The sequence below is a fragment of the Vombatus ursinus genome, unplaced genomic scaffold (genome assembly GCF_900497805.2).
Source record: "Vombatus ursinus unplaced genomic scaffold, bare-nosed wombat genome assembly UNPS02009132.1, whole genome shotgun sequence".
In the NCBI taxonomy this organism is placed as follows: Eukaryota; Metazoa; Chordata; class Mammalia; order Diprotodontia; family Vombatidae; genus Vombatus; species Vombatus ursinus.
This window is the reverse complement of record NW_020948910.1, coordinates 8452335-8467232: the sequence shown is the minus strand read 5'-3', so window position 1 is coordinate 8467232 and position 14898 is coordinate 8452335.

Sequence of the window (14898 nt, the reverse complement as noted above, 5' to 3'; positions counted from 1 at the left end):
TATATTATATTATATTATATTATATTATATTATATTATATTATATTAACATAAATATTCCACAAACACCAACTATGCTTTCAAAAATTTATAGCACTTTACTTCCATATTCTCCTAAAAGAAGAAATAGCAGTGGGGGATCTGAACCTACCCTTCTCAGAAGTAGAATTTTAGAAAAGTTACATATGATAGACCTCTGGAGAAAATTAAATGGGGCTAGAAATGAATATACCATTTTCTCAGTGGTACATAGCACCCACACAAAAATCGACCATGTATTAGTGCATAAAAACCTCACAAACAAATGCAGAAAGGCAGAGATACTAAATGCATCCTTTTCAGATCATGATGCAATAAAAATTATGTGAAATAAAGGGCCAAGGAAAGAGAGGCTAAAAACTAATTGGAAATTACATAATCTAATCCTAAAGAATGAGTGGGTCAAACAACAAATCATAGAAACAACCAATTCTTTCACTGAAGAGAATGAAAATAATGAGACAACATAACAAAACTTATGGGATACAGGCAAAGCAGTTCTTAGCGGAAATTTTATATGTCTCAATGCTTACATAAACAAAATAGAAAAATGAATTGGGCATGCAACAAAAAAGCTAGAAAAGGAACAAATTAAAAAAAATAAATGCCAGATTAGAAATTCTGAAAATAAAAGGAGAGATTAATAAAATTGTAAATAAACTATTGAACTAATAAATAAAAGATCTGGTTTTAGGGGAAAAAATAAAATAGGTAAAACTTTGGTTAGTTTGATTCTGAAAAAAGAAAGAAAACAACAAATTGCCACTATCAAAAATGAAAAGAGGGAATTCACCACCAATAAACAGGAAATTAAAGCAATAATTAAGAGCTATTTTACCCCACTGTATGCCAATAAATCTGACAATCTAAGTGAAATGGATATTTACAGAAAGTATAAATTGTCCAGATTAACAGAAGAGGGAATGAAATACTTAACCTCGTTTTAGAAAAATGAAATTGAACAAACCATCAATAAACTCTAAGAAAAATCTCAGGGGCCAGATAGATTAACAAGTGAATTCTACCAAACTTTTAAGAACAATTAATTCTGATACTACACAAACTATTTGGAAAAAATAATAGGCAGAGTCCTACCAAATTCCTTTAATTCCTACCTAAATCAGGAAGAGCCAAAACAGAGAAAGAAAATTATATACCAATTTTCCTAATGAATATTAATGCAAAACTTTAAATAACATAATAGCAAAAAGATTACAGCAATTTATCAGCAAACATATGTAATGGGGATAATGAGAATAAGCTAGAAGCACTCTCAATAAGATGAGAGGTGAAACAAGGATGTCCATTATCACCACTATTATTCAATATTGTACCAGAAATGTTAGCTTTAGCAATAAGAGAAGAAATAGAAATTGAATGAATTAGAATAGGCAATGAGGAAACAAAACAATCATTCTTTGCAATGATATATTGGTGTACTTAGAGAATCCTAGAGAACCAACTTAAAAAAAAATACTTGAAACAATTGACAACTTTAGCAAAGTTGTGAAATGTAAGGTAAATCCAAATAAATCATCATCATTTCTATATATTACAAACAAAGCCCAACAGCAAGAGATAGAAAGAGAAATTCCCTTTAAAATAAATGTAAACAATACAAAATATTTTGGAGTCTACCTGCCAAGACAAACCCAGGAACTATATGAACACGATTGCAAAATACTTTCCACACAAATAAAGTCAGATCTAAACAGTTAAAAAAATGTCAATTGCTCATGGGTAGGCCAAGATAATATAATAAAAATGACAATTCTACCTATGTTAATTTCCTTATTTGGTTCAAAATACCCAATAGTATTCGATAGAGCTTGAAAAAATAATAACAAAATTAATCTGAAAGAACAAAAGGTTAAGACTATCAAGAGAATCAATAAAAAAAATTACAAAGAAAGGTAACCTATCGCTATGAGATCTAAAACTATATTATTAAGTGGCAATCATCAAAACTATTTGGTAATGACTAAGAAATAGACTGGTGGATCAGTGGAATAGGTTAGTTACACAAGACACAGTAGCAAATGACTTCAATAATCTACTGCTTGATAAACTCTAAGACTCTAGCTTCTAGGATAAGAACTCACTATTTGACAAAAACTGCTGGAAAAAATGCAAAATAGTATGGCAGAAACCAGGCATAGACCAACATCTCACACCCTATTCCAAGATAAGGGTGAAATGGGTACATGATTAGACATAAGGGATGATGCCACAAACAAATTAGGAGAGTGAGGAATAGTTTACTTGTCAGATCTATGGAGACAGGAAGAATTTATGATGAAACAAGAGATAGAGAACATTATTAAATGAAAAATGGATAATTTTGATTACACTAAATTAAAAGGTTTTTGCACAAACAAAACCAATGGAATCAAGATTAGAAGGAAAGTAGAAAGCTGAGAAATAGTTTTTACAATGATTGTTTCTGATAAAGGACTCATATCTCAAATATATAGAGAACTGAGTCAAATTTGTAAGAATACATGTCATTCCCCAATTGATAAATAGTGAAAAGATATGAACAGGCAGTTTTAGGTAAAGAAATTCAAACTATCTACAATCATATGAAAAAATGCTCTAAATCACTATTGAATAATGAAATACAAATTAAAACAACTCTGAGGTACTATCTCACACCTACCAGATTGGCCAATATGACCAAAAAGGGAAATTATAAATGTTGGAGAAGTTTTGGGAAAATTGGGACACGAATGCATTGTAGGTGGATTTGTGAACTGATCCAACCATGGCCAAAGGCAACCAAACTGTGCATACCATTTGATTCTGCAATAACAAATTAGGTCTCTAATAGGTCTCAATAGCCTATATCAGATTGTGTGCCATCTTGGGGAGCATGATGAGGAGGAAGGGAGAGAAAAATTTTAAACTCAAAAGCATATGGAATTGATTGTTGATAAATCAAAATAAATTAATAAAAAAATTATTCTTTCCTGTGTTTTTTCCCTTTTGTTCTGATTCTTCTTTCACAACATGACTACTGTGGTAATATGTTTAACATGACTGCATATGTATAAGCTAAATTACATTGCTTGCTATCTTGGGCATGGGGGAGGGAAGAGAAGAAAAGAGAAAAATTCAGAATTCAAAATCTTACAAAAATGAAGTTTGAAAACTATCTTTACATGTAATTAGAAAAAATATTAAAGTAAAAAAAAACACAGTTTATGCTTAGAAAGCAGCCTGAATACCAATAATCAAATGCCAAAAAATACAACTGTTACCACAGCTATCTTGACTTTGAGCTTATGTTGAGGAGTCCTAATTTTTCATTCTATACTATACTATCAAAGTTTAAAACAAAGTTTTTTTCCTCCCACAAAATTAAAAAATTATTTTCAACGAAAATATAAATGATAAGGAAAATATTTTTAAGTAAAAATGTGATTAACAAAGTCAATCTGGGAAAACAAGGCAGTTTTGTCTTTACTTTCAAGAAAGTATTAGTGTACTGAAAAAGTAGAATGATAGAATGAATATGCTATGATGAAGGTGCTTAATAAATTTTTTGTTGAATTGAGAGAAAGGAAAATGAAAGCTGTGAAGCATCTTATAAGAAGAGCTAACAACTATATTCTTCTAATTAGAAAACTATTGTGGATAGCAATCATATCCTTTTCATTAAGTTATGATGTTGTTATGATTGGAATAAGATTCTTATAAAAGTATAGTTTAAAAATTAATCAAACTTTTTAGAAAAAGTAATAGTAAGCTTTATTAAATATTTAAAATATTTTATTGTGAAGATTATTTCAATGGCAGTACCATTGGACTATGATACCATAAAGTTGCTAGGTAGTATTGTAGGCAAAACACCATGCCTAAATTAATCAATAAACTAAAAACAAAAAAAAATTATAAAATGATACCTAAAACAAAAGTCAGGTTCATTTTAAAAAGATTAATTGATAAATCTTGGGCCAAGTTGGTTTTAAAAAGGGGCATAAGATCAAAATAAAATAACAAATGAACAAAATAAATACATAACAAAATTAGAAGAAACAAAAAAAATTATTAGAACCTACTCTGCACAGTCATTTGAAAAGAAAATGAGAACACAAAAGAAATAAATACCTTCAAAAATCTAAACTATTCAAACTAATATAAGACAGAATAAATATCTTAAATAATCCAATATCAGAAAAGGAAATTTAATTTGTTTAAAGTGAACTTCCAAGAAAAAAATAAACAATCAAAAGTAAAACTCCTGTTTCTGATGGGTTTATGGGAGAATACTATCAAACTTTTAAAGTATAATTATTACCAGGACAACATTTATTCTAAAAAACAAAATCTGAGAATGAAAATACCTTGCTAGATCCCTTTTATGAGACAATTGTAGTCCTAATACCTAAAGTGAAGAACAATAAGGTAATGAAGGATAAATATAGGGCAAGATAATTAGTGAATTTTGATTGCTTCCAAATTGGCTTCTGTGCCTCAAATCTCTCCTTGTTACAATCCATTCTCCACATACTTGGTAAAAAGATACTCATTAAAGCATAAGTCTGACATTATGTTACTGATATTGGCCATTGTAATTGACTAGGATTTGTCAACTCTTTCTATTGATTATATTTAAACTGTTATCTTACATGTCATTAATTTGCTCACTTTCTTCTTCATTCTCAATCACTTACCATACATCTTTTCATCTCTAAATTCATTCCCTACAGTACAATAAGATTCTACTACATTCATATACTACAATCAGGTCAGCCTTTCTTCAATCATTGGCAGTCATTTTGTTTCCAGCATTTTACTTTCACAAATGATTACAGAATGTTGTCAACACTGTAGACACAATCAGTTGTATTTGCTTTACATTTTTTCTTTGTTACAAAGGTAGGTTAAATTCTGATATGGGTTTGGTTGGATATGGGGACATATCCAGAAACAACAGTGATGAACAATCAAAAGGGCATCTATAGAAATCATTTAAAACATTTGAACAATGCTGCTGCAAAGCCAGATGTAATGGAAAGAATATTAAATTTGAAACCAGAGGACTTAGTTTTCTTCTCAACTGACACTCCTGATGCGATTTTGGGCAATCCATTCAATCTGTTTAGGTCCCAGATTCCTCCTTTGTAAACTAAGATGAAAACTGACATTAAATAGACAAATTAAAGAAAACTGTTTACTCTTTACTTAATCTATCAACATTTTTGTACATGTGCATATTTTCCTGATGTCAATATTTTCTTCATTGAATAGCACCCTAAATATCTTCCTTCAACCAGTACTCCAAGGAATAGATAATTCAGTATATTTGTGTACTGATTACTTTTCAGTTATTTCAATTTTCCTTTTTACCTGTTCCCAACTTTAATTTTGTGTCAAAAGAGTTAGTACTGAATGCAAAATGATAATAATACCCTGGGGGAAAGATTTCTGATTTTTTAACGTCTTTTAACCTTGAATTTACCTTTCCATCAGTGATCAAGTTGTATTTTAGTAGGAGCACTTTCTACTTTTTTTCACATTATATAAGATCAAAAAAAGAGACAACAGACCATCAAAATCTTGTCTCCAATGCTGTGGTTCAATCTCATAAAGTGAATTTATCATTAGATTCATTTTCTTTAGTCTTTTCCCTACAAAACATATAACTGTTCTCTTCAATCTCATATTTCCCATGTTAGATTTTACTAAGTTTTCTGCATTGTTTTATTGACACAAGGGACAAATATTGTTTTGACAGAATGATTCTTTGCACAATGATGTGTAAACACTTTTTTTTCTGATTTTAAATTCATAGAATTTAGACATAGATCTAGGAGGGACCTTAGAGATCATTTAGTCTAACTCCCTCATTTAATTAATGATAAAACAGGCACAGAGAGATTAAGTACTTTAGGAGAGTTTGGGGATAGAGAAAAATCCCATGCACAGAATTACAAAAAAAAAAAATGAGCTTACTTAGTCCTCAGTTCTCCTATTTTCAATATAAAAAGACATCATTTACCAGTGTCATAGCTGGGAAAATATTATGGGAGTTTCTTGTTTATTTTTGGCAAGTATCACGGCTATGTGTCTACAAGAGGCTATAGAAATACTATGTGTTCTATTTGAAGTGTGACCTTTTTTCTATCTGAAATTTTGCTGACATCTCAAAAATGCTCCATTCTAGATAAAAATTTAATAGTTTTTTTTCACTCATTTCATTTAACTAATGGTGATTTTTTTTCCCCGTACATTCACTTGTTTATAGTTTAAAGTACATCTCAGAGCTATAAACAATTTTGCTGGCATTTATCCTCTCATGTACCCCTTGCTAAATAGGAGCTTGTGTGGGTAGTTTTGTTAGTCAGTGGATTTATCCAATCCAAGGTTATGAGTAATACCTTCATACTCCTTCCAAAAAACTATCATACACTTAACCTTAAGGAAATTCTTAGACACTTTCTGCAAAAATGGGAAAATGAGAAAACATAAGAAATATTTAGAAATGCTGCTTTCAAACAATTCAAAAGCAATGCAATGAAAATCATAGTGATTTCCCTCTGTGAAAAATAAGAGCATTGCAGAGTTTAAACAGCTAAAAGAATCAAGTTACACCATAGTAATTCAGTTTTGCATCTGAATGCTGATGACAATCAGAGTTGAATTTAAGGGCAATTTTCTGTTATTTTTGTTTTCCATTGAGTTGTTATAAAATACCAACAAATTACATTTGTATCCTTGTCTATACTTAAGTATAGCCTTCCCTAGTTACATAAATATAATTTTTGTATTGTGGCTAAGCTAAGTTTGGAGGGGCATATCATTTATCAGGTGGTAATTTCTTTTTTCTGCCACAGTCACTGCATTCTAAAGCATGGAGAGGTAATTGTCTGTGTTGACTAACTGCATCATATTTACGTCCATGTGTGAATTTATATATATTGATGAAGTTATTCCTCTGCTTCTTTCCTACTGGAATGTTCCAAAGAGCCAAAGATCTTCAGGGATTACTTGACTCATCCATGCATCACCATGACTACTGTTTCTAAATAATCCCAAACTACCTCCCATCATCCTAGTTCTTTACTCTCAATCATCCAGTCTCATGGCCTCAGATGCAACTTCTTGTTCCTACCACCATTCTTTAGTCATATTTCCTATTTTAAGTAACAACATGATGACTGAATTAGTTTTTTGTGACTCAGTCCTGCTCTCCTGCATTGCCTTAAAAGAGCAACAAATATGCCAAACAAAATAAAGGAACAAAACAAATTGGGGTGGGAGGGAGAAGAAATAAATCTTTATAGGGAAAACTCTCTCTTGGGAAAAAAAATAATAGAATGGCTTAAGAAAGCAGTTAGAAATGAAAGACACTGCATGGATACAAGAAATATATAATAGCATGATTTTTTAAAAAGTGGCAAACAAAACCTTCAGAAAATAGCAATAACACAATCATGCCAATGATAAAACTTTCAGAAGCAAAACAAACTTTATAGTGGCTAATAAACACAATAAGAGAAATAAAGGAAAATTGCATGTTTTTATCTTTAAATGCAGATATAAAACCATTAAAAGGACAGCAGAAGAGCATGGTGCTAAAAGTTTTAAATGACTACTGAAAAATCTTAATAAGTTAGTATGTAAGGAGTAAAATCATTCCAATGGGAAATGAAAATGAAGAGATGGCAGAATAAATAATAGGACTGCATAGCTGAAAGATAATTTTAGATCTCTGAAAAAGAAGGTAATACAACTAGAAGACAGAACTCACTGAGAGAGCATAATGATTGTTGATCTCAGGGAAACTTCATGAAGAAACTTTCTGAATGTCATGTTTTAGGAAACCATACAATAAAATCTGCGAGAAATATTGAAAGACAATAGATAGAATACATATACTTTTGTCGGACAGGATCATGAAATATAACTCACCCCAAAATGTAATGGTCACAGTCCAGAGTTTCAATAAGAAAAAGGATAATTTTACAAGCAACCAGAAATAAACAAGTCATATATTATAAACTATAGATATGAATTATGCAAGTTCTTCCCTTGAGGCCAGGGAAGAAAAATACAATGACTTGTTGAGGTTCACATAGCTAGTAAGTTTTATGCAATAGGATTAGAATTTGAATCTTCCTAAACTCAAATTCCACAAATTATCTATAGTACCACCAACCTGCTCACACAAAAATTATTGAAAGTATTCGATATTAGTTAATAAATAAAAAAGATGATAAATAGAACAGATTAGGCAAGCAGGACTCAAAGGAAATGAAAAGAATAGCACAATGTTTGATGCACCCAAATCCACAAACTTGTGGGATGTGGAATTCTGGGTACAAACTGCTGAAAAACTAGCAAGTGGCTTGGAAAAATAGGTTTTAAAACAAAAATTTATACTATCTGCCACACAGACTCTGACCAAACAGAGGAATACATGGCACATATATAAAATGTCACATCATTTGACTATAAGCATGTAAAACAAGAGAGAGACAGGTAGGGAAGGGAGGAATATCTCAACCATGGCCACAAGGATTATCCTGAAAAGACCAAGAGACAGAGGTGAACATTAAGGAAGATAAAATATTTTCATTTATTTCAATCTATTAATAAGAATTTATTAAAGAGTGATGATATGTTAGGCAGAATGCTAAGCAGTAGGAATACTGAGACAAAAATTAAACAGCCCTTTCTTTCAAAAAAATTATTATTTATCAGGAGTAGAAGAGAGACCAGATACACATACACATGCACTTATACATTTATATGCATGTATACTGTACATGTAAATATAAATAACATATACAAAGTAAATAAAAGGTTATTTTTTGTAAAGTGTTCACTAGCAGCTAGGAGACTCCTGAAAGTTTTCATTTAGAAGATGAAGCTTGAGCTTAAACTCAAAGAAACTAAGATCTAAAGAAGTGGAAATGAGGAAGAATGGTACTCATTGCATGGGAAATGAATAAATGCTAAGACAGAGATAAAGTATGTTTGATGTGTGTGAAGAATAAGAAAGTCAGTCTTTGTAAGAGATAAAGTATGGTTTGATGTGTGTGAAGAACAAGAAAGTCAGTCTTTGTACTATAGAGAGCAGTAGGGAATACATAATGTCTAAAATACTGGAAAGGAAAGTAGGAATAACTTCATAAAGAGATTAAAAATGCAGAGAAATTTATATTTGACTCTATATCCAATGGGGAGCTAAATGAAATTTATGGCTAAGAGGGTGTATGTGACATTACTTCAGTAACAGAATTGAGGAAAGAATAGAACAGAGAGAAACTGGAAGCAGGAAGACCAAGTAGGAAGCCATCACAATAGCTGAGGTAAGTATTGACAAGGCTTGGAACTTTGGAGGTGTGAGTACAGAAAGAGGATGGATGTGAAAGATGTTGCAGAGGTACAAATGATAGTATTTGACAATGGATTGCATATGTAGGTTGAAAGAAAGGGAGGAGCTGAGGGGAACATTTTTGAAGGTTAGTAGTTGTAAAGGTAGTAGTAACTTTAACAGAAATAGGGAATCAGCTAATTTGGGAAAAGATATCTTTAAAGACATCTCTAATGAAGATCTGCTAACTTATATATACATATGTGCATACATATATGTATATATGTATGCACATATGTATATATATTTATAGAAAGAGAGATAGAGACAGAAAGGCAGAGAAAGAGAAGAGAGACATACACAGAGAAATTTATATTACTGTTAAGAAGAAAATCTATTCTCTAATAGATAAATTGTCAAGACATATGAAATTCAAGATACCAATAACCATAGCAATTAATGCTCTAGATCTCTTATTATTAAGAGATATTAAGATATTTAAGATAACTATTTAAGATAACTGAGGTTTAATCTCATACTCAAGAGACTGACAAGTGTGACAAAAGATAAAAATAGAGGATGTTCAAAAGGCTGTGGGGTATAGGCACATTAATATACTATTAGTAAAGTTTTTAGTTTGTCTAATGATTCCGGAGAAAAAGAATATGAAATTGTCTTAGGAAGCCTCCTGGCAGCTGCCCTAAAAATATCTCTCAAGCACAGTGTGTTTAACTTTGAATTTTTAAAATGAATTATAGTGGCTTCCCACTAAGATTATCTGCAATTAATCTTGTGTATACTTACATACATAAATTTACATATATATAAATATACACAAAAAATACACATGTATTGCTTGTACATATTTTCATTTTGACTCCTTCATGAGAATGTCTTTTGTCTTTGTATCCTTAGCACTTAGCACATTGCCTGACATACAGTAGGTGCTTAATAAATGCTTATTGATTTATGTGAAATTTCTGTAGCATATTCTCTTGTGTTTACAAAAGAGAAAGAATCATTATCATCATCATCATAACAATAAAAACAAATAACATAACCACAACAACAACAATAGGTAATAGTTATATAATGCTTTCTATATGCCAGGGACTGTGCTAAGTACTTTCAAATTATTATCTCATTTGATTCTTACAGCAATGCTGGGAAGTAGATATTATTATCATCCCTATTTCTTAGATGAAGAAACTGAGGCAAACAAAGGTGAAATGACTTGACATGGGTCACATAGCTAGTTAATGTCTGAGGCCAAATTTGAACTCAGGTCTTCATCATTCTAGGCCAGATGCTCTATTCACTACACCAACTAGCTATCATGCTGGATAAACATGTGAAAGTTATTGGACAATCATATATTGCTTGTCTTTAAGATTTTAGTTAATTGATGTGATAGAAAATGTTGATATATATGTCCCTAGCTTTTAGTCTTTGTGTGTATAAATGCAATAGGATAGTCATTAAAGGATACCAAAGCTGAAAGTCGGAGGTAACTTGATACTTCCCTCTTATTCACAGAGATAAACTCAAAAGTCCTGGTGACAGTAGCCAACAAGCAAAGGAATATCTCACTAAGATGGAATAGATCTGTCCCTTTCTCTATGACTGCATTTCTATCCTCAGATTCACAATAAAATATCATCCCAGAGCTGCTCAGGCAATTATTAAACTATAGGCATTAAAGTGAACAATATACTGTTAGATTTAAGTAGTTTCCTACTTTTATTTTTGTAACCTTGACATCTACATAACTATAAATTGTTGAATCCCAGGACCCTTTGCGCAAGGAGAGAAAATAACAAGATCGAGTTTGGAAAATAACATTGCTAATGGACCAAAAGATGGAAGATGATCCAGCAGAGAATGATAAGCACTCAAAAAGGTGGGCAAACCAAAAGAGAACAGTACCTTGGGATCCCAAAGAAGAATATGTTTAAATGGTAGCAAAAGGAATGGAAAGAGCATAGAATATGAGAAGTGAGCAAATTCCATTAAATTTAATAGTTAGGACATTATTTTTCACCCTTGACAGAGACATTTTTATTAAATGATAGAAGTGGGTTCCAAGGAGGTGAGCAGTGATTGAAAATAAAGCAAAAGAGATAGTGAGTATAAATTGCTATCTAAAAGTTTCTCAGTTTAAAAAGAGAGGTATAAGATAGTAGTTTAAAAGGATAGCTGGGTCAAAAGAAGCTAATTTCTTTTCATTTTAAAGACTAAAAATGATGATGGGCTATGGGTTTGGGAAGCAGCTGATGCAATGGTAGCAGGTAGCAGTAGCAGCACTTTCGGGAGCTCTTAGCATAGAGATGGTAAAAAGGTTGGACAAAAGATCAGAAAAAATTACAGAAGAATTTTTGCTGGCACTGGGTGCAGCTGAAGCTGATTGGTGACTCTTTTGCCCATACATAATACTGGGTCACAGTTCCAGGATGGAGAAAAATGCTTGTGGTCAGTCACAAGGGAGAAGGGGCCCTTATCACAGTAATGAAGAAGAGAGGAGCAATAATATTTGTGGCTGCAGGAGATCAGGGGCCCTTTCTGGGTAAAGACCTGAGAGTAGATCAGGAGAGTAATGACCATACATCTCCCAGGATCACACCACATTGGAAGCATCACAAAGTTATAGACTCCCAAAACTATTTCTGAAAAGAGCTGAATGAACAAGACTAATGCTTGGGACAGTGCTGTACACACTCAGGTGAGTTGAACTCAACTTTAACATAAAGTTCAAAGTCAAGAAATAGGATTGAAAAATGAGTAAACAACAGCAAAAATAATGACCCTAAAAAGCTGCTACAGTGCCAGGGAAGATCAAGACATAAACTCAGAAGACAGCAAATGGAAAACAGCTACAGACAAAGTTTCAAAGAAAAATGCTAATGGGACCCAAGTGCAATGAGAATTCCTGAAGAGTTAAAGAAAGAGATGAAAGTAGTAGAGGAAAAACTGGGAAAAGAAATTAGTAATTCAAGAAAACTATGAACAGAAAATTAATAGCCTGGTTAAAAAAATACATAAGAGCACTGGGAAAAAATGCATTAAAAAAGAATTTATCTAATATTAAAGATGTACAAAATCACTGAAGAACTCATCAAAAAGGAGAATTTGCCAAATAAAAAAAAAGAGGTAGAAAATTTCAGTAAGAAAATTCTTAAAAATTAGAATTAGGTATTTGGAAGCTAATGACTACATGAGTCACCAAGAAACAATAAAATAAAGTTAAAAGAATAAAAACAAATGAAGAAAATGTGAAGTATTTCATTAAACAAACAACTTATCTGGAAAATAAATTGAGGAGAGATAATTTGAGAATTTATTGGACTACCTGAAAGCCATGATCAAAGAAAGAACATAGACATCATATTTCAAGAAATTATTGGAGCCAGGGCAGAGTCAAGATGGCGGAGTAAAAGCAGTGACTTGTTGAGCTCTCCCCCAAACCCCTCCAAATACCTATAAAAATGGCTCTAAACAAATTCTAAAGCAGCAGAACCCACAAAAAGACAGAGTGAAACAAATTTACAGCTCAAGACAGCCTGGATGGTTGATCAGAAAGGCATATCATGCCAGGTGGGGAGAGGAGCGCAGTTTACTATGGGCACACAGGCAAGGCAGGCCTCAGTGAACCTGGAGCAGGCCTCAGAGGACTGAATTGTGGGCAGCTATGGCAGTTTCAAGAACTCTCAACCTACCAATACCAAAGACAACTTAGAAGGTCAGTGGGAAAAGTCTGTGTCTGTGGTGAGAGAGAGAAGTGTGGTGGTTGCAGCTCCAGTCCCCAAGCTTGGCCATGGGGCAGTGGCTGCTTCCTGAGTTTCCAGCCCAAAGACTGAGGGGGAATCAAGTGGCTGATCAGAGGGGGATTGCAGAGATCTCTTTGCTGGTGCAGGATTCTCTTGCTTTGCCTGTGCTTGGATCTGGATCACAGTTCTAGGTGGCAGTCCTGGGGCAAGGAGGAGCAGTGGCCTGGTGGAGCTTGTAGTGGAGGTGGAGAGGAAATCCTCTGCACAGTTCCAAGACAGAAGATAGTGCTTGTGGTCACACATAGACCAGAGCACAGGCCAGGAAAGGAGTAAACACTTCACCCTTGATCATGCCACCTTGGTAGAACTAAAAACTTACAGGTCCCTAGAAGTATCTCTAAAAACAGCTACACAAAACCCCTGAAGGTTGGAACAGCACATTCTTCACACTGAAAACAGACCCCTACCTTAACAAAGAGTTTAAAACTCAAGTAATTGGCTGGGATCATGAGCAAGTAGCACAAAAAGAGTCAGACTATAGAATCTTACTTTAGTGACAAAGAAGATCAAAACATACAACCAGAAGAAGGCAACAAAGTCAAAACTCCTACATCCAAAACCTCTAAGAAAAATATAAATTGGTGCCAGGGCATGGAAGAGCTCAAAAAGGATTTTGAGAAGCAAGTAAGAGAAGTGGAGGAAAAACTGAGAGTGATGCAAGAAAATCATGAAAAACAAGTAAAAAGCTTGCTAAAGGAGACCCCAAAAAAATACTGAAGAAAATAACACCTTAAAAAATAGCCTAACCCAAATGGCAAAAGCGGTCCAAAAAGCCAATGAGGAGAAGAATTCAAGAAAAAGCAAAATTGCCCAAATGGAAAAGAAAGTCCAAAAGCTTACTGAAGAAAATACTTCCTTAAAAATTAGAATGGAACAATTGGAAGCTAGTGACTTTGTGAGAAATTAAGACACTGTAAAACAAATCCAAAAGAATGAAAAAATAGAAAATATTGTGAAATATCTCACTGGAAAAACAACTGACCTGGAAAATAGACCCAGGAGAGAGAATTTAAAAATTTTTTGGACTATCTGAAAGCCATGATCAAAAAAAGAGCCTAGACATCATCTTTCAAGAAATTATTAAGGAAAATTGCCCTGATATTTTGAACCTGAGGGCAAAATAGAAATGGAAAGAATCCATCAATCACCTCCTGAAAGAGATCCCCAAAGGAAAAGCCCTAGGAATATTGTACCCAAATTCCAGAGTTCCCAGGTCAAGGAGAAAATATTTCAAGCAGCCAGAAAGAAACAATTCAAGTATTGTGGAAACACAATCAGGATAACACAAGAGTTAGCAGCTTCTACTTTAAGGGACCAGAAGGCATGGAATATAATGTTCCAGAGGGCAAAGGAGATAGGGTTACAACCAAGAATCACCTACCCAGCAAAACTGAGTATGATCCTACAGGGGGAAAAAATGGTCATTCAATAAAATAGGGGACTTTCAAGCATTCTTGATAAAAAGACCAGAGTTGAATAGAAAATTTGACTTTCAAATATAAGACTAAAGAAAAACATGAAGAGGTAAACAGGAAAGAGAAATCAAAAGAGACTTACTAAGGTTGAACTGTTTATATTCCTGCAGGGAAAGATGATATTTGTAACTTATGACACCTTTGTCAGTATAAGGGTAGTAGTAGGGGGAAAAAATTATATGTATGTATATAGATAGATAGATAGATAGATAGATAGATAGATAGATAGATAGATA